The following is a 23,251-nucleotide window of genomic DNA, read 5'->3' on the forward strand; positions in this document are numbered from 1 at the left end:
GTTTTTCCTGTGGTCATGTATGAATATGAGAGTTGGACTGTGAAGAAAGCTGAGCACCAAAGAATTGATGCTTTTGAACTGTGGTGTTGGAGAAGACTCTTGAGAGTCCCTTGGACTGCAAGGAGATCCAACCAGTCCATTCTGAAGATCAGCCCTGGGATTTCTTTGGAAGGACTGATACTAAAGCTGAAACTTCAGTACTTTGGCCACCTCATGAGAAGAGTTGACTCATTGGAAAAGACTCTGATGCTGGGAGGGATTGGGGACAGGAGGAGAAGGGGATGACAGAGGATGAGATGGCTAGATGGCATCACTGACTCGATGGACATGAGTCTGAGTGAACTCCGGGAGTTGGTGATGGACAGGGAGGCCTGGCATGCTGTGATTCATGGAGTCGCAGAGTCAGACAGGACTGAGCTACTGAACTGAACTGAACTGAAAGTTTTTTTTGGCTTCCCTGGTGGCTCAGAGGGTAAAGCATCTCCCTGGCAATGAGGAATACCTGGGTTCAATCCCTGGTTCAGGAAGATCCTTGGAGATGGAAATGGCAATGCACTCCAGTACTCTTGCCTGGAAAATGCCATGGACAGATGAGCCTGGTAGGCTACAGTCAATGGGATCCCAAAGAGTCCTACATGACTGAGCAACTTCACTTTATTTGGATAGTCAAATTGAAAAACTTAATTTGAATTTCTGCTTCAGGGCTTCCCTTGTGGCTCAGCTGGTAAAGAATCCGCCTACAATGTGGGAGACCTGGGTTTGATCCCTGGGTTGGGAAGATCCCATGGAGAAGGGAAAGGCTCCAGTATTCTGACCTGGAAAATTCCATGGACTGTATAGTCCATGGGGTTGCAAAGCACACGACTAAACAACTTTCATTTTCAAAGTTTCTTGAGGGGAAAATTTTTAAGTAAAAATTCAATTTATCATACATGTGAATTGTTCAGATTATCTATTAGCTCATGTCTTCATAGAACTGGTGTGTTTCATTTAAGTAGCTGGATTTGCATGCATTGTTTACACTATTATTGTCCTTTGCAATGTCTGTGGGGTCAGTAATAATGCTCCCTCTTTCCTTTCTTGTTAGATAATTTGTATTTTCTCTCTTTTTATTTCTTGGTCAGTCTGTTAAGGAGTTTATCAATACTAGTGGCTGTGCAATTGTTTTCTGCTCTCCTTTGCTCCTCCGTGTATTTTTAGTATAAACTCAAATTTAGCTGACTAAACAAAACCAATTTCTGTGACTTATATCTAGTGTCATTTTAATGTGCCTTTTTTTTTAAAGCAAACTGTGATTTGATCAATAAAAAAATCTATAAACTTTGGAACATGACTCCTAGTAATTGAAACACAACAAAACTAAGCAATTTGTGTAAAGCAAAAGAAAACTACTTTGGGTTGAATGACTGCTTTCTCCCCTTATCCTCTAAACCTAAAAAAATATTGAATTACTCTGGGAATTTTTTTAACAAAATAAAGTTGACAGCTTGTTCACAGAATCCCTTGATCTTCAATGTATGTACACATAAATCCTTTGAAGTGCTGTGATTATATTTTCCAAGGTATTGAAAAAATTCAGAATATTTGAGAGTATATTAAGCAACTTTCTAATATTTTCAATATTGTCACTGCACTAACTTATTTCTTGAACTTTAAAATATTGACTCTGAAATCTCTTCAATTGATTCCATAAATGTTCAAGTTTTAGGTCCTGATACATATTTTTAAAGGAGAACTTCCTTAGAATAAAATCAATTTGATTAAAATATATTATATTTGTTAAAATTAAACTTAGTCTTGTTTGGAGAATTTTCAATTTCTCTTGAAATATTTGGAAAAGTTTATCAAGTCATAAGAATAGAAAACAGCAAAGCCTCAACTGATAAAGCAGCTATTTATCTACATTTTGATTTAGATAACTGTCCAAATTTCACAAATAAACACATCCTCTTAATTTGCTAAATGATTAAATTTCACAGTTAAATTGATAATTTGCTTTTCATTCACACCAAATAACAAAAGTAGCATTTTTAAGATTTTATTCCATGTAACTTCTATGTGTTGAGGCCATCAAGAAAGCATTTTAATAAAAGATATATTTCTCTTTTTTTGGTACTATTCCTCTGATATGAAAATACTACTAGGCGTATATAGTCTCTGCTTTTAAAACATGCCCATATGATTATTTTCATAAACCATATTTAAAAATAACTGTCAAATATCTTTATACAAAAATATATAAAATTTTTTATTTTTGCATACCTAAATGCCAACAAATTTGGAAAACTCAGCAGTGGCCACAGGACTGGAAAAGGTCAGTTAGAAATGGACATGGAACAACAGACTGGTTCCAAATCAGGAAAGGAGTACTTCAAGGCTGTATGTTGTCACCCTGCTTATTTAACTTTTATGCACAGCACATCATGAGAAACGCTGGGCTGGAAGAAGCACAACCTGGAATCAAGATTGTCAGGAGAAATATCAATAACCTCAGATATGCAGATGACACCACCCTTATGGCAGAAAGTGAAGAAGAACTAAAGAGCCTCTTGATAAAAGTGAGAGAGTGAAAAAGCTGGCTTAAAGCTCAACATTCAGAAAACTAAGATCATGGCATCCAGTCACATCACTTCATGGCAAATAGATGGGGAAACAGTGGAAACAGTGGCTAACTTTATTTTTTTTGGACTCCAAAATCACTGCAGATGGTGACTGTAGCCATGAAATTAAAAGACACTTACTCCTGGAAAGGAAAGTTATAACTAACCTAGACACCATATTAAAAAACAGAGACATTACTTTGTCAACAAAGGTCCATCTAGTCAAGGCTATGGTTTTTCCAGTAGTCATATATGGATGTGAGAGTTGGACTATAAAGAAAGCTGAGCACCGAAGAATTGATGCTTTTGAGCTGTGGTGTTGGAGAAGACTCTTAAGAGTCCCTTGGCCTGCAAAGAGATCCAACCAGTCCATCCTAAAGGAGATCAGCCCTGAGTGTTCATTGGAAGGACTGATGCTGAAGCTGAAACTCCAATACTTTGGCCACCTGATGTGAAGAGCTGACTCATTTGAAAAGACCCTGATGGGAAAGATTGAAGGCAGGAGGAGAAGGGGACGACAGAGGATGAAATGGCTGGATGGCATCACCAACTCGATGGACATGGGTTTGGGTGGACTCTGGGAGTTGGTGATGGACAGGGAGGCCTGGCATGCTGAAGTTCATGGGGTTCAATGAGTTCAAAGAGTCGGACACAATGGAGTGACTGAACTGAACAGAAATGCACATTTTAAGGACAGTTTTATAAGCTTTTTATAATCTTGGAGAAAATATAAAATAAAATTACTTTTTCCATTAAATATCTAAAACTAAAATACAAAGCTAGACTGCAGAGTTTATCCAGTTGTCTCTAAAATGCCCTAAAATTATATCCTTTCACTGTCATTTCAAAAATTCATATAAAATTATTTTCCAAAAACAATGTACATTTAAACTTAGCCAAAATTATTGTTATTATCTGCTCTTGCCAATCAAACAAATGATCTTATCAAAACCAAAAAAATGAGTCTATTCAAGTATAAAAGTGACACAATTTTCTTCTATATATTGCAAAATTGATCACTTAGGTGTGGATAGGGAAAACTTTTAATCTTTCACCACTGAGTCTTTATCATGTTGAGATATGTTTCTTTTTTAACCAATTTATTGAGACATTTTATCATGAAAGTCTGCTCTATTTCATCAATAGCCTTTTTCAGCACCTATTGAGATGATCATATGAGTTTTTGTCTATTTGCTTTTAATTTATTTATTTTGAATTGAGAGATAATTGCTTTACAATATTTCTTGGTTTCAGCCATACATCAATATGAATCAACCATAGGTATACATATGTCCCCACCCTGAAGACCCTCGCACCTACCTCTCACCCCATCCCACCCACACACCTATGAGCACCTTATCTTTTACAAAGAATGAAATGGTATACAATGCAGAAAAGATAGTCTCTTCAATAAGTGATGCTGGGATAACTGTACAGCTACATGTAAAAGAATGAAATTAGAACACTTTCTAACACCATTAGTTCAGTTCAGTTCAGTTGCTCAGTCGTGTCCGACTCTTTGCGACCCCATGAATCGCAGCACGCCAGGCCTCCCTGTCCATCACCAACTCCCAGAGTTCACCCAGACTCACGTCCATCAAGTCAGTGATGACATCCAGCCATCTCATCCTCTGTTGTCCCCTTCTCCTCCTGCCCCCAATCCCTCCCAACATCAGAGTCTTTTCCAATGAGTCAACTCTTGTACTGGAGTTTCAGCTTTAGCATCATTCCTTCCAAAGAAATCCCAGGGCTGATCTCCTTCAGAATGGACTGGTTGGATCTCCTTGCAGTCCAAGGGACTCTCAAGAGTCTTCTCCAACACCACAGTTCAAAAGCATCAATTCTTCGGCACTCGGCCTTCTTCTCAGTCCAACTCTCATATCCATACATGACCACAGGAAAAACCATAGCCTTGACTAAACAGACATTTGTTGGCAAAGTAATGTCTCTGCTTTTCAATATGCTATCTAGGTTGGTCATAACTTTCCTTCCAAGGAGTAAGCGTCTTTTAATCTCATGGCTGCAGTCACCATCTGCAGTGATTTTGGAGCCCCCAAAAATAAAGTCTGACACTGTTTCCACTGGTTCCCCATCTATTTCCCATGAAGTGATGGGACCAGATGCCATGATCTTCGTTTTCTGAATGTTGAGCTTTAAGCCAACTTTTTCACTCTCCACTTTCACTTTCATCAAGAGGCTTTTGAGTTCCTCTTCACTTTCTGCCATAAGGGTGGTGTCATCTGCCTATCTGAGGTTATTGATATTTCTCCTGGCAACCTTGATTCCAGCTTGTGCTTCTTCCAGTCCAGCATTTCTCATGATGTACTCTGCATTAAGTTAAATAAGCAGGGTGACAATATACAGCCTCGACGTACTCCTTTTCCTATTTGGAACCAGTCTGTTGTTCCATGTCCAGTTCTAACTGTAGCTTCCTGACCTGCATATAGGTTTCTCAAGAGGCAGGTCAGGTAGTCTGGTATTCCCATCTCTTTCAGAATTTCCCACAGTTTATTGTGATCCACACAGTCAAAGGCTTTGGCATAGTCAATAAAGCAGAAATAGATGTTTCTCTGGAACTCTCTTGCTTTTTCCATGATCCAGCAGATGTTGGCAATTTGATCTCTGGTTCCTCTGCCTTTTCTAAAACCAGCTTGAACATCAGGAAGTTCTCGGTTCACCTATTGCTGAAGCCTGGCTTGGAGAATTTTGAGCATTACTTTACTAGCGTGTGAGATGAGTGCCATTGTGCGGTAGTTTGAGCATTCTTTGGCATTGCCTTTCTTTGGGATTGGAATGAAAACTGACCTTTTCCAGTCCTGTGGCCACTGCTCAGTTTTCCAAATTTGCTGGCATATTGAGTGCAGCATTTTCACAGCATCATCTTTCAGGATTTGGAATAGCTCAACTGGAATTCTATCACCTCCACTAGCTTTGTTGGTAGTGATGCTTTCTAAGGCCCAGTTGACTTCACATTCCAGGATGTCTGGCTCTAGGTCAGTGATCACACCATCATGATTATCTGGGTCATGAAGATCTTTTTTGTGCAGTTCTTCTGTGTATTCTTGCCATCTCATCTTAATATCTTCTACTTCTGTTAGGTTCATACCATTTCTGTCCTTTATCGAGCCCATCTTTGCATGAAATGTTCCCTTGGTATCTCTAATTTTCCTGAAGACATCTCTAGTCTTTCCCATTCTGTTGTTTTCCTCTATTTCTTTGCATTGATCGCTGAAGAAGGCTTTCTTATCTCTTCTTGCTATTCTTTGGAACTCTGCATTCAGATGCTTATATCTTTCCTTTTCTCCTTTGCTTTTCACTTCTCTTCTTCTCACAGCTATTTGTAAGACCTCCCCAGACAGCCATTTTGCTTTTTTGCATTTCTTTTCCATGGGGATGGTCTTGATGCCTGTCTCCTGTACAATGTCACGAACCTCATTCCATAGTTCATCAGGCACTCTATCTATCAGATCTAGGCCCTTAAATCTATTTCTCACTTCCACTGTATAATCATAAAGGATTTGATTTAGGTCATACCTGAATGATCTAGTGGTTTTCCCTACTTTCTTCAATTTCACTCTGAATTTGGCAATAAGGAGTTCATGGTCTGAGCCACAGTCAGGTCCTGGTCTTGTTTTTGCTGACTGTATAGAGCTTCTCCATCTTTGGCTGCAAAGAATATAATCAATCTGATTTCGGTGTTGACCATCTGGTGATGTTCATGTGTAGAGTCTTCTCTTGTGTTGTTGGAAGAGGGTGTTTGTTATGACCAGTGCATTTTCTTGGCAAAACTCTATTAGTTTTTGCCCTGCTTCATTGCGTACTCCAAGGCCAAATTTGCCTGTTACTCCAGGTGTGTCTTGACTTCCTACTTTTGCATTCCAGTCCCCTATAATGAAAAGGACATCTTTTTGGGGTGTTAGTTCTAAAAGGTCTTGTAGGTCTTCATAGAACTGTTCAACTTCAGCTTCTCTACCATACACAAAGATAAACTTAAAATGAATTAAAGACCTAAATGTAAGACCAGAAACTATAAAATTCTTAGAGGAAAACATAGGTAGAACACTCTATGACATAAATCCCAGTAAGATCTTAAATGACCCACCTTCTAGAGTAATGGAAATAAACGTAAAAAATAAATAAATGGGGCCTAATTAAACTTAAGTCTTTTGCACAGCAAAGAAAACTATAAATAAGGTGAAAAGACAACTCTCCAAATGGGAGAAAATAATAGCAAGTGAAACAACTGACAAAGGACTAATCTCCAAAACATACAAGCAGCTCATGAAACTCAGCATCAAAAGCAAACAACCCAATCAAAAAGTGAGCATAAGACCTAAACAAACACTTTTCCAAAGAATACATACAGATGATTAATAAACATATAAGAAGATGCTCAACATTGCTCATTATTAGAGAAATGCAGGTCATATGATTTCTTTCATTCTACAAATATGGTTTATCACATTTATTGATGTATGTATGTTGAACCATCCTTGCATCCCTGGAATAAATTCACTTCCCTTTGATTGCTGTGAATGATCCTCTCAATGTGCTCTTCAATTTAGTTTTCTAAAATTTTGTTGAGAATTTTTTCACCTGTGTTCAACAGAAATATTGGCCTATGATTCTTGTATTGTTCTTAAGCTTTGGTATCAGGGTAATGCTGGTCTCCTCAAATGAGTTTGAGGGTATCACTTCCTCTGCACATTATTTGAAGAGCTTAAAAAGGCTTGGTGTTCTCTAAATGGTGGAATTCAATCAGGGAAGATTTTTGATTCTGGGTGCAAAACTCAAGTTTGTGGTTTCTTCCTGGCTTGCAGAGTCTAGCTGGCTTTCTCCACATGCTCACTAACCATCTATGAAAGCTTGCTCTAACCATCACCACTGGGAACGCACACGAAATTTTGGCTTACAGAAGGGTATGTGAGCGAGGCACAGAGTGCTGTGGGTGCCTGTTGGCCAACTGGGGGCATCCATGGTGGGGAATCCCCAGTGATTTGTGGTCTGGTTTCTTGCTATAGTCCACCACACAATTAATAGGATCTGAGTCTTTTTAATGCCCTTCAAGATTCTACCTTCCACTCTCCCAGCTTCTTTCTGCATCTAGTCATCCACCTCATGACTCGGTAATCTGGATCGGGTGAGAGAGAAAGGAGACATTTGTGCACAGCTGGGGTAGCCGGGGGCTCATTCACAAGCTCTGGCTCACCTAGAAAGATCTCTCTTGGCATTAAGCTCTGCAGCTTTGAGGGAAGGATGATGCAGGCAGGTAAAGTCAAACTCTTCCTTGTAGCCTCTCTGTTATGTGCAAACTCAAACTTTTTGGCTTCAGTGTTGTGCTGGAATTTCTACACTTGAAACCTAACCTTTAAAAAAGGTTCTATAAATCGTGGGTGTTTATCTAAGATAATGCTTTCCAAGGGAAGGGCTCCTGGACCATGGCAGAGAGGGGCAGGAGCCAGTTTCCACAGATGGGATCAAAGCGTTTATGCCTAATACCCAATACACAGGTGGGCCAGACTCCTCCTGGGTCCCTTGGTGTATGTTGCTGAATACCCCAGCGCCATAAATACACTTTGGTCCATGGATCGATGCCATTTTTTTTTTTATTTTTAGGGGATGATAGCACATGAATGAGGGATGGTTTATTCAGTCATGATGCTGACTTTGCTAGATTTACCTGATGTTTGCTTTTAATTTTCATTTGAGGAAGTAATTTATTTAATAAACTGGTATTGTGATGAACTGGCTTAGATGGGAGTATTTATGTAAATCCTATAATTTTAAAATTGGTAGGATCAATACAGTTTCATTTTTCATACAAGCATCTAAGAATTTGTTATTTTTCTAAGCAAGTTTTAATAATGCTGTATGAGAGATTATATCTCTAATGATTTGGGCCGTTACTTAAAGTAATTCCTGGTGTTAAAACTGCCACAAATATTCCTTTGTCCTATTAAAAGATGTAAAGTTTATAAAACTAAACCCACAAAAATCCTATATTCAAAATGACTATGATTGCTGGCCATGTAACAAAAGACTGGTTCCAAATAGGAAAAGGACTATGTCAAGGCTGTATATTGTGAACCTGCTTATTTAACTTATATGCAGAATACATCATGAGAAATGCTGGGCTGGAAGAAGCACAAGCTGGAATCAAGATTGCTGGGAGAAATATCAATAACCTCAGATATGCAGATGGCATTACCCTTATGGCAGAAAGTGAAGAAGAATTAAAGAGCCTCTTGATGAAAGTGAAAGAGAACAGTTAAAAGATGGCTTAAAGCTCAACATTCAGAAAACCAAGATCGTGACATCCAGTCCAATCATTTCATGGGAAATAGATGGGGAAACAGTGGAATCAGTGGCAGACTATTTTTCTGGGCTCCAAAATCACTGCAGATGGTGATTGCAGCCATCAAATTAAAAAAACGCTTACTCTTTGGAAGGAAAGTTATGACCAACCTAGATAGCATATTGAAAAGCAGAGACATTACTTTGCCAACAAAGGTCTGTCTAGTCAAGGCTGTGGTTTTCCCAGTAGTCATGTATGGACGTGAGAGTTGGACTGTGAAGAAAGCTGAGCACCGAAGAATTGATGCTTTTGAACTGTGGTGTTGGAGAAGACTTGTGAGTCCCTTGGACTGCAAGGAGATCCAACCAGTTCATCCTAAAGGAGATTGGTCTTTGGTGTTCATTGGAAGGACTGATGCTGAAGCTGAAACTCCAATACTTTGGCCACCTGATGCAAAGAGCTGACTCATTTGAAAAGACCCTAATGCTGGGAAAGATTGAGGGAAGGAGGACAAGGGGACAACAGAGGATGAGATGGTTGGATAGCATCACTGACTCAATGGACATGGGTTTGGGTGGACTCCGGGAGTTGGTGAAGGACAGGTGAGAGAGTTAATTCCTAGGTAGGCTGATAAGTCCAGGAGTCCCCAAGGAGAGAGAGGTCTGGAATTCTCAAGGAGGAGAAAAGGATAAATATATTTTTTGTCTACAGTCATTCAGTCAGTTCAGTTCAGTCGCTCAGTCATGTCCGACTCTTTGCAACCCCATGAATTGCAGCACGCCAGACCTCCCTGTCCATCACCAACTGCCAGAGTTCACTCAGACTCATGTCCATCGAGTTGGTGATGCCATCCAGCCATCTCATCCTCTGTCTTCCCCTTCTCCTCCTGCCCCCAATCCCTCCCAGCATCAGGGTCTTTTCCAATGAGTTGACTCTTTGCATGAGTATTGGAGTTTCAGTTTCAGCATCAGTCCTTCAAATGAACACCCAGGAGTGATCTCCTTTAGGATGGACTGGTTGGATCTCCTTGCAGTCCAAGGGACTCTCAAGAGTCTTCTCCAACACCACAGTTCAAAAGCATCAATTCTTCGGCACTCAGCTTTCTTTATTGTCCAACTCTCACATCCATACATGACCACTGGAAAAACCATAGCCTTGACTAGACAGACCTTTGTTGGCATAGTAATGTCTCTGCTTTTGAATATGCTATCTAGGTTGGTCATAACTTTCCTTCCAAGGAGTAAGCGTCTTTGAATTTCACTTCACCATCTGCAGTGATTTTGGAGCCCCCCAAAATAAAGTCTGACACTGTTTCCACTGTTTTCTCATCTATTTCCCATGAAGTGATGGGACCAGATGCCATGATCTTCGTTTTATGAATATTGAGCTTTAGGCCAACTTTTCACTCTCCTCTTTCACTTTCATCAAGAGGCTCTTTAGTTCTTCTTCACTTTCTGCCATAAGGGTGATGTCATCTGCATATCTGAGGTTATTGATATTTCTCCTGGCAATCTTGATTCCAGCTTGTGCTTCTTCCAGCATTTCTCATGATGTACTCTGCATATAAGTTAAATAAGCACGGGGATAATATACAGCCCTGATGTACACTTTTCCCAATTTGGAACCAGTCTGTTGTTCAGTGTCCAGTTCTAACTGTTGCTTCCTGACCTGCATACAGGTTTCTCAAGAGGCAGGTCAGGTGGTCTGGTATTCCCATCTCTTTCAGAATTTCCCACAGTTTATTGTGATCCACAGAGTCAAGGCTTTGGCATAGTCAATAAAGCAGAAATAGATGTTTTTCTGGAACTCTCTTGCTTTTTCCATGATCCAGCAGATGTTGGCAATTTGATCTCTGGTTCCTCTGCCTTTTCTAAAACCAGCCTGAACATCTGGAAGTTCATGGTTCACATATTGCTGAAGCCTGGCTTGGAGAATTTTGAGCATTACTTGACTAGCGTGTGAGATGAGTGCCATTGTGCGGTAGTTTGAGCATTCTTTGGCATTGCCTTTCTTTGGGATTGGAATGAAAACTGACCTTTTCCAGTTCTGTGGCCACTGCTCAGTTTTCCAGATTTGCTGGCATATCGAGTGAAGCACTTTCACAGCATCATCCTTCAGGATTTGAAATAGCTCAACTGGAATTCCATCACCTCCACTAGCTTTGTTGGTAGTGATGCTTTCTAAGGCCCACTTGCCTTCACATTCCAGGATGTCTGGCTCTAGGTGAGTGATCACACCTTCGTGATTATCTTGGTCGTGAAGATTTTTTTTGTGCAGTTCTTCTGTGTATTCTTGCCATCTCTTCTTAATATCTTCTGCTTCTGTTAGGTCCATGCCATTTCTGTCCTTAATTCTGCCTATCATTGCATGAAATGTTCCCTTGGTATCTCTAATTTTTCTGAAGACATCTCTAGTCTTTCCCATTCTGTTGTTTTCCTCTATTTCTTTGCATTGATCACTGAGGAAGGCTGTCTTATCTCTTCTTTCTATTATTTGGAACTCTGCATTCAGATGCTTATGTCTTTTCTTTTCTCCTTTGCTTTTTGCTTCTCTTCTTTTCACAGCTATTTGTAAGGCCTCCTCAGATTTCGTCTTAGTGGATTACACAACTCAGTTTAAACTCTGTACTAAGGATTATACAACAACAATGTATCCTGCTTGAGGACAGTTTCACCTTCCTGAAAACCTTCTGACTAATCCTGATATCTTAGAATGTATATTATAGGACTGGGTCTGGTAGGTTCTTTCCATTGTTAAATTTTAATCTTGTTATCCTAAAATGTAAATTGTGGTAGTGGGTCAGGTAAAATTTTCATAAACCTGAGACATTCTTTTGATTCATTGTAATAATTAATTAAAAGTTATATAACTCCATTGCTAACACTAGCAAGGGGGTCCTCTTTCTGCCCCCTTCTGATATCTATGTCAGAATTTTCTCTATCCCTTTTATACGTTAATAAAACTCCATTACACAAAAGCTCTGAGCGATCAAGCCTTGTCTCTAGCCCTGGATTGAATTCTTCTCCTCCTGAGGCCAAGAATCCTGGCGTCTTTTGTGGCTCAGCAACAATGTTTCACAGGGAAGCCTGGTGACTCTGGTTCATGGGAGTCGGACACGACTGAGTGACTGAACTGAATTGAAAGATGAGTGAACTGGCCTCTAATAACCAACCACATAAGACTAATTGCCAAACAATATAACATTCATTTGAGCTATTAGTTCCTTGTGAGTGTTATCTAAATGTGACATTTAAAAATATTGATCACCTCCATTGATTTATATTTATATAATTGATCTGTCATGGTTTTTACATCACAGGAATGGAAGGCACAAGTGGAAATTCCTAACTATCAGGACTTCCTGTACTGATCTCTGGGTCTCTCACACCAGCTAGTTTTCTCATATGATAAAAAGACCCTGGTTCCTCTTGTCACCAAAAAGGCCAGGAACAGAATCCCTCTGGCCTTTCAGCTGTTCAATGTTCATTTGATCATCTCAGAACAAACACTGACTATTTGTCTACCCTACCACATGCCAAAATGCCATCTGTCCTACTAACGGGAAGTTAGGAAAGAATGGGAAATTACTTCAAGACCTAATATAATCTTTCTTCTGTTGGTTACATGGAGGACATTGACTTGAGGCAAGAGATATGCATAAGACCATGTTAAGGTATTTTATTTCATTAAAAATTCAGCACTTTGCATATTCTTATTTATTTAATCATGGCCAATCTCATTCCAAAATGAATTAAGGCAGCTGATCTTTCAGCAGGGCAGTCATAGCAAAGTGATGCTTTCAGTTTCTAAACCCTCAGAATGCCTTGGATCCTATTTAAATAACCCTAGAAAGTGTACAGCTACCTACCTCCTCAAATACAAAATATTGCTCCTTCCAGGGGACCCTTAATGTTCAAGCTTATACAAATGGAAGAATGATCTTTTGACTAATATTGCTTAAGTGAATTTGCTCTATAGCCAGATGCTAGATCTAGGTTATTTTCTTAATAAGTCTCTGTGTTGTTATTCCTTAGTGATTCTCAGTGGTTTTCAAGAAGTCTAACTTGGCATACGATTGCACTGAAAATGTTTCACAGATGTACCTTCAGTTTCTGATTAATTATAATGTATTTGTTTCTATCAATATAGCTAAGTATAATAATATCTCCTCGTTAGAATGGGGGTACGTGGGCTAATGTGGCTCAGTGGTAAAGAAGCCATCTGCCAATTCAGGAGACATGGGTTCAATCCCTAAATTGGGAAGATCCCCTGGAGGAGGAAGTGGCAATCCACTCCAATATTCTTGCCTGGAAAATCCCATGGACAGGGGAGCCTGGTGGGCTATAGTCCATAGGGTAGCAAAGAGTCAGACATGACTGAGCACACATGCATGCAGGATAAGAAAAAATCAAGATGGGACAAAAGGAAGATGGCTTTTTAAAAAGAAAAGAACTTTGTATTGTGCATACATATGCAAGAAATGGAGACAGATGGAAGATCAAGTACTTTCTAACAGGAAGCTGAAGGCAAAGTAAGTGACAAGTACACTCACTGAGGATACTTTTAAGCACGCCGAGGAACACTGCAAAAATGGTCATGTTGTTGGAGTTGATGTCTCATTAGTGTTTTGGATCTTTCAGTTCAGTTCAGTTTCTCAGTCCTGTCTGACTCTTTGTGACCCCGCATGACTGCAGCATGCCAGTCCTCCCTATCTATCACCAACTCCAAAGCTTGCTCAAACTCCTGTCCATCAAGTCCGTGATGCCATCCAACAAACTCATCCTCTGTCATACCCTTCTCTTCCTGCCCTCAATCTTTCCCAGCATCAGGGTATTTTCCAGTGAGTAAGTTCTTTGCAATGGCACCCCACTCCAGTACTCCTGCCTGGAAAATCCCATGGACGGAGGAGCCTGGTGGGCTGCAGTCCATGGGGTCGCGAAGAGTCGGACATGACTGAGCGACTTCACTTTCACTTTTCCCTTTCATGTATGGGAGAAGGAAATGGCAACCCACTCCAGTGTTCTTGCCTGGAGAATCACAGGGACGGGTGGGCTGCCGTCTCTGGGGTCACACAGAGTCGGACACGACTGAAGCGACTTAGCAGTAGCAGTAGCAGCAAGTTCTTTGCATCAGGTGCCCAAAGTATTGGAGTTTCAGCTTCAGTATCAGTCCTTCCAGTGAATATTCAGGACTAATTTCCTTTAGGATTGACTGATTTGATCTCCTTGTAGTCCAAGGAATTCTCAAGCATCTTCTCCAATATCACAGTTCAAAAGTATCATTTCTTCAGTGCTCAGCTTTCTTTATTGGATCTTTGGATCTTTAAGTCTCTGTAATCTTAGGATGCAGAAGTGAGTTGTAGGGATGAACTGTATCTTAAGATTTCATGTCATCAATCATATATGCCCCTGAATAACTGCCCTGTTAAAATATATGACAAAATATTTACTTCATATTCCTAGCTGTAGTATCTGTTTTGAAACCTTGGTTTTGAAATAATATTGGGGCAAAAATCCTCAGTAGTACCTCCTTTCCATGAAACATGAAATTCAGCAATGTTAACCAGCCAGCCTGCCACTTTTATTCTCCTATCCCTTATATTTATAATCAAAGGAACCTGCAAGGAAAAGAACACATGTACATAAGCAGACTCAAAACTTTCAAGATCACCCTCCCCGATGAACAGATTTAGCTGCAGGCATTCATTAAAATATGCTCTATCTCTTGGCACCTAAGATATATTATCTCCAGATTTACCTATTCAAATGCTCACTCAATCTTACCTGTTTCTCAATATAAACTTCCCATTTCAAATCTAGTTCTTTCTCTCCTTCTGCCCTTTGGACTTAATGCCTAGATCAAGCCTTGCTTTCCAGAGTCTTGGCATGAACTGAGACTTACATTGCTCCTTCTTGAAAATAGCTCCCTCTTCTAGGGTCTTTAGGTCAAGTAAGAACTTTAGGATCTCCACCCTTTTCAGAGGGAGGGAAAGAAGATTAAACAATTTCAATTTCCAAATATTACTCATCTAGGAGAGGAAGAGAGGAGGGAGTTCTGGAGAAGACAGAGAAGACTCATATGTATGATGAAATCCATTGTTACATTTGTATATTTTTGCTGAGTGGCATTATCCTTAAAATAGCTTCACTAACTCCATTGTTCTCCCCATTCAAACTAGACTTTGGTCTCTCCTGATCCAAGGAAAAGATGAAAAAAGAAACAAAATATGATGTTTTAATTGAATTAGGGTTACTGGTGTCTGAGTGAAGTTTCATTTCTTTATATCTCTGATCATTTGATTTATTAGTCCTGATTCTCCCCTTCCCTGTAGACATTGCAGTAGTCTCATGATGGATAGTGTATTTTGCAGCCTCTGGAAATTGAGGATAGCCTTGTGAGTTATTTTAGCCAATGGGATATTAGTGACACAATGTGAACAGAAGCTTAAGATGTGTTTGCGTGGATGTGTTTCTGGTCATTCATTTATGTTTTTTTCACTATGAGAGCATAACTTGAGTAGCCACTGGCCCAAGGTGGAACAGACCTAGACCCCATTTGCAACTTGAAGTGAAGCCCAACTGAACCCAGACTTGATGAACCAAACTTCCACCAACCAAGAGTCATGCAAGTATATTTTTTTAATGTCACTGAGTTGAAGGTGATTTGTTCTATGCACTGTTTTGGCAATAGCCAAATGATCTACAGTCTCTGGAAAGATAAGATTGTTTAAACTGGAGAGGGGATCAGGAAATGTTGGAGACAACAACATGTTGGAGGAAAAAAAAAATAGAGATATGAATAGAAGTTTTCTACCAGCTTATTGCCTGCCCTAGGCTGATTCCATGGGAAAGGGTGGTAAATGAGAGAAGCCTCTTAAAAGTTTAGAGATCCAAGATGGAAGATGCCCCGTGCAGATGATTTTCAGAGTCCAGGAAGATGTCAAGTCTCATTGGATAATCTCCTGAAACAGCGCTGTGTAATTGCTATAGAAGAGAACTGGCAGCATACTAGCCCAAGCATAAGTGGACCAGACCAGCACCCTCTAAGAGCACCGAAAATTTCCTGGCTCCACCCTTCTTCTGCAGGAGGAAGTGGAAGTTTCTTCTAAAAGCGAAATTTGGAGATCTTGCAGACTGGGTATGTAACCAGGGAATTGATAAGGACCCCCGTGAATGTCAACAAGGAATAAAAGTATGCCAGAGATGCCTTGTGTCTCAAAGGATGCCAACATGAAACTCATACCACTGTAGCATCTGCCTATTCTCCTATAGCTTAGTATTATCTTCAAGAAGTGAATCCAAGCTACAAATGCCCTGGATCACAACACATTGGATTGATTTGGAGATGGGAGATATTACCAAGTCATAAAACAAATCTTAGTAAACACCCCCACACACCAGATTGTTTTTTTATCAGCCTATTTCCAGCTTTTAGTGATCAAGAGAGGCTTCTTCAGTCATTTCAGGAGGTAAAAAGGATCTCTCCCATTTCCTTTAGGCTCTATAAGAAAAAGCTAGGAAAGCATACTATATTTGGAAAAGAGCCCAAAATCTGATATTAATACCATCAGGAAACCAGAAACTAAGGACTGTGTTGTACTAAATATGATAGCTTCCCCTCCTATAAAGGTCCTAAGAGATTCACAAGCTATATTACACTTAAAAATTGCTTAGGCACCAGGTCACCCACATTGCAAGGCTGGAATAGATTAAACTATTTAAAACACACACACAGAATTCTTTGTAAACTTAGTTTTAAATAATATACTGTTGGTGGACAGGGAAACTTCCAGAAAAGGGAGAGAGAGAGAATTACATATACCAACTTCTTTAATCCACATACAAAAGAATCTAGGCAATGATTCTGTTCCATAGATGAAATAACTGTCACACCACTGCTCAAGTGGGAAGTAGAGAAGTAAATGTGAACCTATCAGACAGACATATGCCCAAAATAGACACAGATCCCTTTTTACTTCATACTTTTGAAATTCCTTATTGTCGATCCTGATGTTGTTTTTTAACACCTGAAATTTTATTCCTTTACAAGTCTCATTGCTTTTTAGGTCTTGTTGATATGGAAATATAATTAATTCATCTGTAACATGGCATTTTTTTTGTCATAATCTTGCATGTGAATCTACAGATAGACATGTACTAAGTATTTTCAATTACTTTGAAAAGGCACTTAAGTGTGCTCCCAAACTCTGTCACATCTTTAATTCAATAGATAAAGAACTTTAAAATATTTAAAAATTTTTAAGTTAAAAAAATTAAATTTTTAAATTTAATTTAAAAATTTAGAATCTTTAAATGTACAAAATGGAGCTTTTAGCCTATATTTTATATCAAAACAAATTAAATATACCACATATTTGATTAATATTTTTCCAACTATTTTAATATAATGTAGAAGTAAGCATGTGTAAATGATAATCTTTATGTACAGTTTTAAAGAAAAATGGCAGGTTGAAAATATGGATTATCATTTAAAAATTAGCTATTAATTAGCTAGTAACAATCACAAATTTTATTTTGGCTCTTTTTAATCACATTTGTATGACCAACTTTTAGCTAAATATACAACTGTTTCATATTATGAACCTTATCATATGAAAACAGCTCTATTGATACAGTACCCTATTGTCAATCAGATTAGTAAGAAGTAATAGAACATTTTTAGTACCTTTGACATTCAACTCTGTCCTTCAACTCAAATATAATTATCTTATTTGCAATCATTCATACAGGGCTTACCAATTTCCAAGTACCATACGAAATGTGTTTTGGATAGTGATGTTAAAATCTCATGACTATCTTGATGTGCTGGTTACTGATATATTATTTCCATTTTACAGTGAGGAAACCGAGAGCTAAGAGGGTAGGAGATTGTTGACACAGTTTTGATGATACGGCTCATGAGGGGAAGGCTAGGACTCTGATTTCTGCAGTCCGCTTTTGGAGGCTGTCTTCCCAGTAATTATCTTCTACTGTTTCTTTTGTAGTTCTCTTTCTGTATTTGTTTCACATTTTAAAATACAGTAGTTTTCAATTTAAGTCATTTATACGCAACATTATATTAACAAGAAAGCATGGTGCCATAAATACAAATAAGTAATAACTCTAAACTATACATGGTTTCATATTTGTATTCTTTGAATACATTATTATTTTTAAATTTGCTAATGTACTTATTCTTCTTCTCTGTCATACCAGAGTTATTTCAGACTGTGGGCTTTCTTTACTTAAATTAATCTTCATACTAATCAGTACTCCTGCATTATTTCTTCCACTCTAGCCTCGCCTCCTTCACTCACTTCTAAACAGTTTTAACTTATTATAGTTAAGGCTTGATGTCATGGAAGATTCTCTTCCTACCAAAGTAGTTTAAACCATTGAAATGACCAGATACATGACCAAAAGTGGAATATTTCTGAGAATTGAAGGAATCTTATTGATAAACCTACATAACAACAGATGTAAAACACACTCTTTGGTATAGATCTGAATTTATGTCTACTCAAGGGATCACTGACATGTGGGATGCATCTTGAAATGAATACATTGTTAGACAAAAAAGGTGGAGAAGTGTTTCAAACACAGGCAGTAGAGCCATTAAAAGCAGGAAAGCTTGATGTATCTTTAGAAAATACAAGAAGCCTAGGATGGCTGAGATAGAGGTTCCGTGTTCCACTGCAACAGAAGATAAAGCTGCAGAGTAGTTATTTATAGTGAGACTACAGAGGACTGTGAACATCAGACTAAGGCATCTGACCTTAATTGTAGAGATGGAGAGTCGTTTAGTGCCCCACGGCACAGAAGGGCCAACAAAAATATGATGAATAGGGATGTCCTTGGTGGGCCAGCAGTTAAGAATCCACCTGCCAAAGGGTTCAATCCCTGGCCCCAGAGCTAAGATCTCACATGCTGCTGAGCCTGTGTGTTGCAACGACTGAAGCCTGTGAGCCCTAGAATCTGTGCTCTGCAGCAAGAGAAGTCACTGCAGTGAGAAGCCTGAGCGCAGCAACTAGAGAGAAACCCCAGCTCGCCGTGACTAGAGAAAGCCTTCGTGCAGCCAAAAACAAACAAACAAACAAAAAACAACAAAAAAACATGTGCCACAAAGAAGTCCCAGTGCAGTCAAACAAAAAAAGAGATAAAAAGTGTAAAACTATGATGAATCAAAGTTTAAATAAGATTAATCTAGTCATTGACCATCACTGATGGGTCAGAGTATCAGTTAGAAGATGGATGAGATGGTTCATGTGTCAGGTGATACTGGGAGGTCTAAGATGTGACCATTTAGAATAATTTGACTTCCTTTTGTAGTGCAGAGCAATATGAGGGATCTTCAGTTAGTTCTCAAGCTTTCACAGTTTACTTTACTCTTTAATTCTTGGTAATCAAATATGTCTGCTATTATCACTTCTATCAAGTAAGTTTATGCAATGCTGTTTTATGACCCTCACATTTTATAACCCATAAAAGTTTGGAAGGTCCCCTTGCCCTTATTTTGTTCAAAGACACATGATAAAAGCACACATGATAAAAACCAAACAAAGAAAAAAAAAACAACTGTATTTGTTATTGAGTAATATCCACTTACTTAAATTTCTATAATGCTAATGGACTTCTTGTATTCATTTATTCACCACTTCGGTGCACAAGCTGTCCTTTTTAGAAAATCTGCCTAAGAAAGTGATACATCTGCTATAGTGCCTGAAAGGATGGGGCTTACTTTTTAATTAATAAATTAGACAATAATTGGCTGGGATTTATTCAACTCATTACTCAAAACTTTTGTGCTTCACTGAGTTTGCATGTATTTTTAGTGCCCGTGCTAGCATTGAATTATTTGGGTTATATTATTATCTTCTGTAATTCAGGCCTATGCCTGCTTTACAATATCTGTTTGTCATAGATGGTCAGAATATCCTCATAAACAGGATGACAATAATTGTATGTTTATACTGATTTGAACCTATTTTAATCTAGCATATTTATTTAAAAATTTTATTTTCTGATCATTTCCTTTTAAAATGTGAATGAAGCCCAGGATAGCTGTTAATGTATTTTTATTTTTGGATGACTAGCAAATACACATTTCTTATTTTCATAATAAATTATAGTTTTAAATTGGTAACATAATTTTGCATACGTCACTAGTATCAAAATCTGTTGTTTTGCCTGCTACAATGAAATATTAGTTTATTTTTTATCACATTAATTCTTGGCTTGCTTCCATTCCTAATAATCTTGAGATATTCAGTATCAGTTGTTATTTGTGAAGGACTGAAGATACTATGGCGTTCTGCGATTCATGGGGTCACAAAGAGTCAGACACGACTGAGCGACTGAACTGAACTGACTGAACTGAAGGTCCTATGGTAATAAGAGCCCAGCAGCTAAGATATTGAGTAGAAGGCGTTCTGCTCCTCAGGTCATATGGAACACTTGTGAGATGCTTGTGGTCCAAACTCAAAGATTTGAAGAACCCGTAACTTCTCCCTCTTAATGTCATGTGTCTTTTTGTATCTTTTACAGAAGTTCTAGTCAGAAATGCATAGTACTGACTTTTTTATATCAACAAACTACTTAGTTAACTTTCCATGAAAGCATGAAGATTCTGATAGCACTAAAAACTCCCAAAACTCCCAACTCTTCTCAGGAATTGGCAATTTCTTCTCATCACCATCATAGTACCCTGTTACACATTTGATGCCAAATCCTTGTTTCCAACCTCAGAGTTGTGCATGTACCAAATATGTTATCTCAGAAAGCAACATTTTACAGGACAAGGAGGAAAGGAATGTTGAAATCAGTTACAGTGTGCTCTTGTCTGCAAGATAATGCTAACAATCTGCTATCGGTCGGCTTACTTGGCAGCCTTTCTTAAATCTAATCTCCAAAACTCTCTTCAGCTTGCACTGAAAGTGTCCAATATAGCCATTTGAATTAAAAGAAATGCAGATGTTCAAACACTGCAACTGAACTATTTTTTTCTTTAACATTTATCAAGATTTGTTAGTCACTCTTTTATTTTATAAAATGTGGTGTAGTGAGAACTTTTGCATTATCTCTGTAATATCAGTGTTTGAGAAACCCCATACTAGCAGTTTCAGTGGAACTTAAAATCTTTAGTGGTCGACTTCCTGGCAGAGATATTTTTCCCCCAAGATTTAGTCCAAAGTTATCTCAATAAACACAGCTGCAAAATCAAAACCTTGCAGCTTGAACTACAATTCCCTAAGACTGAATATCAGGAAATATGTACATTTTTCTAGTTTTTATACATGACTTCTAAATGAAGAAGTCAAATCATTTTTTATAATCATGAATTTATTCTGCTTACATATCATATCCCCAAAGCAAAATATACCATAAAATCTTGGATTTCCAAACAAAATAAAAGCCAAATTAATAACTCAGATTACTATAATATGTATTGCTTCTATAAAATTAAAACATGAATTTTATTCTTCATTCATTATTTCATTTTGCAAAAGAAGAAACAAAAGGATCAAGGAAGTTAAGTGGCTTCTGAGACTGCCCAGCAAATAACTGTGAATGAAAAATCAATCTGGTCCTATTTCTAACTTTTCTACCAAAATCATGTAAAAAATTATTTTATAAATATTACCTTCATGTATTAGTAAAAGAGTGTAGTTCCATATTATTCTATACTTCACAATGATGAATAAAATTTCCATCATTTGCCCAAAGAAAGTCAAACCACAAAGCATTCCCACGTAACTGAGGCTGAAGGAATAAATAATCCACAAAAGAGCTTAAAAAAATGTTAGTGATAAGTGATGGTACCAATGTTAGTTAGTGATAACATCCCTCTTGCCTAGGTTATAGCTCCACACAAAACTTTTTTAAAGAGTAGTGTGTGGCTTGTTTACTGGTGAATAATATTAATATCTTTGAAGTTTACTTTCATACTAAATGCAGAAAATCAACAGGTAGACTCATACACCTATGACAAAAAATATGTCTAACCTGTCTATTGTCTCCAAATATAACTTTTTCTCCACTACAAAGTTGCATATGATGCTTTTACAGGCACACCTTGGAGATATTGTGGGTTTGGTTCCAGACAACTGCAGTAAATTAGATATTGCATTAAAATGTCATATGAAGTTTTTTGTTTCCTATGTATATAAAAATTATATTTACACTGCACTGTACATTCTTAAGTGTGGAATATTGCCATGTCTAAAAAAGTGTATGTACCTTAATTAAAAATAATTTATTGCTGAAAAATGTTTACCATCATTTGAGTTTTCAATGAGTTGTAATTTTTTGCTGGAGGAGGGTCTTGCCTTCATGTTTGTTTGTTTTTCTTTTTCTCTAAATTAGGTGTTTTATTTATTTATTTTCAGAAAAGGAAAGTCACATGCAAATTTTATTTTGGAAAAATGCAACTGTCTACACATTTGGCTTTCAAACACCCATTTCTTTCAAATAAGGTAGCTTATTCTACTTTCAAAGAAGGGCATGTGTTTGTGAAATTTTATTTTTACGTTAGAACTTTTTTTGTTCTGAGATCAGTGGAGGTGGTTTAGAAACTTAAAAGTGATGTGAATATAAAGTGATCATTCACATGCATATGGACTCTAGAAAATGGTACTGGTGAACCGATTTGCCTTCTTGCTGATGGCTTCTGATTGATCAATGTGGTGCTTGCTGAAAATTGAGGGGGATTTGGTAATTTCTTAAAATAAGACAACAATGAAGTTAACCTCACTACTTGTTCCTTTCACCAACAATTTCTCTATAGCATGTCATGCTCTCTGATAGCAATTCCACAAATAGAATATCTTTCAAAATTAGAGTCAGTCCTTTCAAACCCTGCTGCTGCTTAACCAAGTTTATGTAATATTCTAAATCATGTGTGGTTGTTTCAACAATCTTCATAGCATTCCACACCAGGAGTAATTACATCTCACGAATTAACTTTCTTTGCTCACTCATAAGAAGCAACTCATCATCCATGAGTTTTATCCTGAGATTGCAGCAATTCAGTCACAACTTCAGTTCAGTTTAGTTGCTCAGAAGTGTCTGACTCTTTGTGATCACATGGACGGCAGAACGCCAGGCTTCTCTGTCCATCACCAACACCCGGAGCTTACTCAAACTCATGTCCATCGAGTTGGTGATGCCATCCAACCATCTCATTCTCTGTCACCCCCTTTTCCTACTGCCTTCACTTTTTCCCAGCATCAGGGGCTTTTCCAAAGAGTCAGTTCTTCGCCTCAGGGAGCCAAAGTACTGGAGCTTCAGCTTCTGCATCAGGCCTTCCAATGAATATTCAGGACTAATTTCCTTTGGAATTGATTGATAGACCTCTTTGC

The sequence above is a fragment of the Bubalus kerabau genome, chromosome 3, assembly GCF_029407905.1.
Source record: "Bubalus kerabau isolate K-KA32 ecotype Philippines breed swamp buffalo chromosome 3, PCC_UOA_SB_1v2, whole genome shotgun sequence".
In the NCBI taxonomy this organism is placed as follows: domain Eukaryota; kingdom Metazoa; phylum Chordata; class Mammalia; order Artiodactyla; family Bovidae; genus Bubalus; species Bubalus kerabau.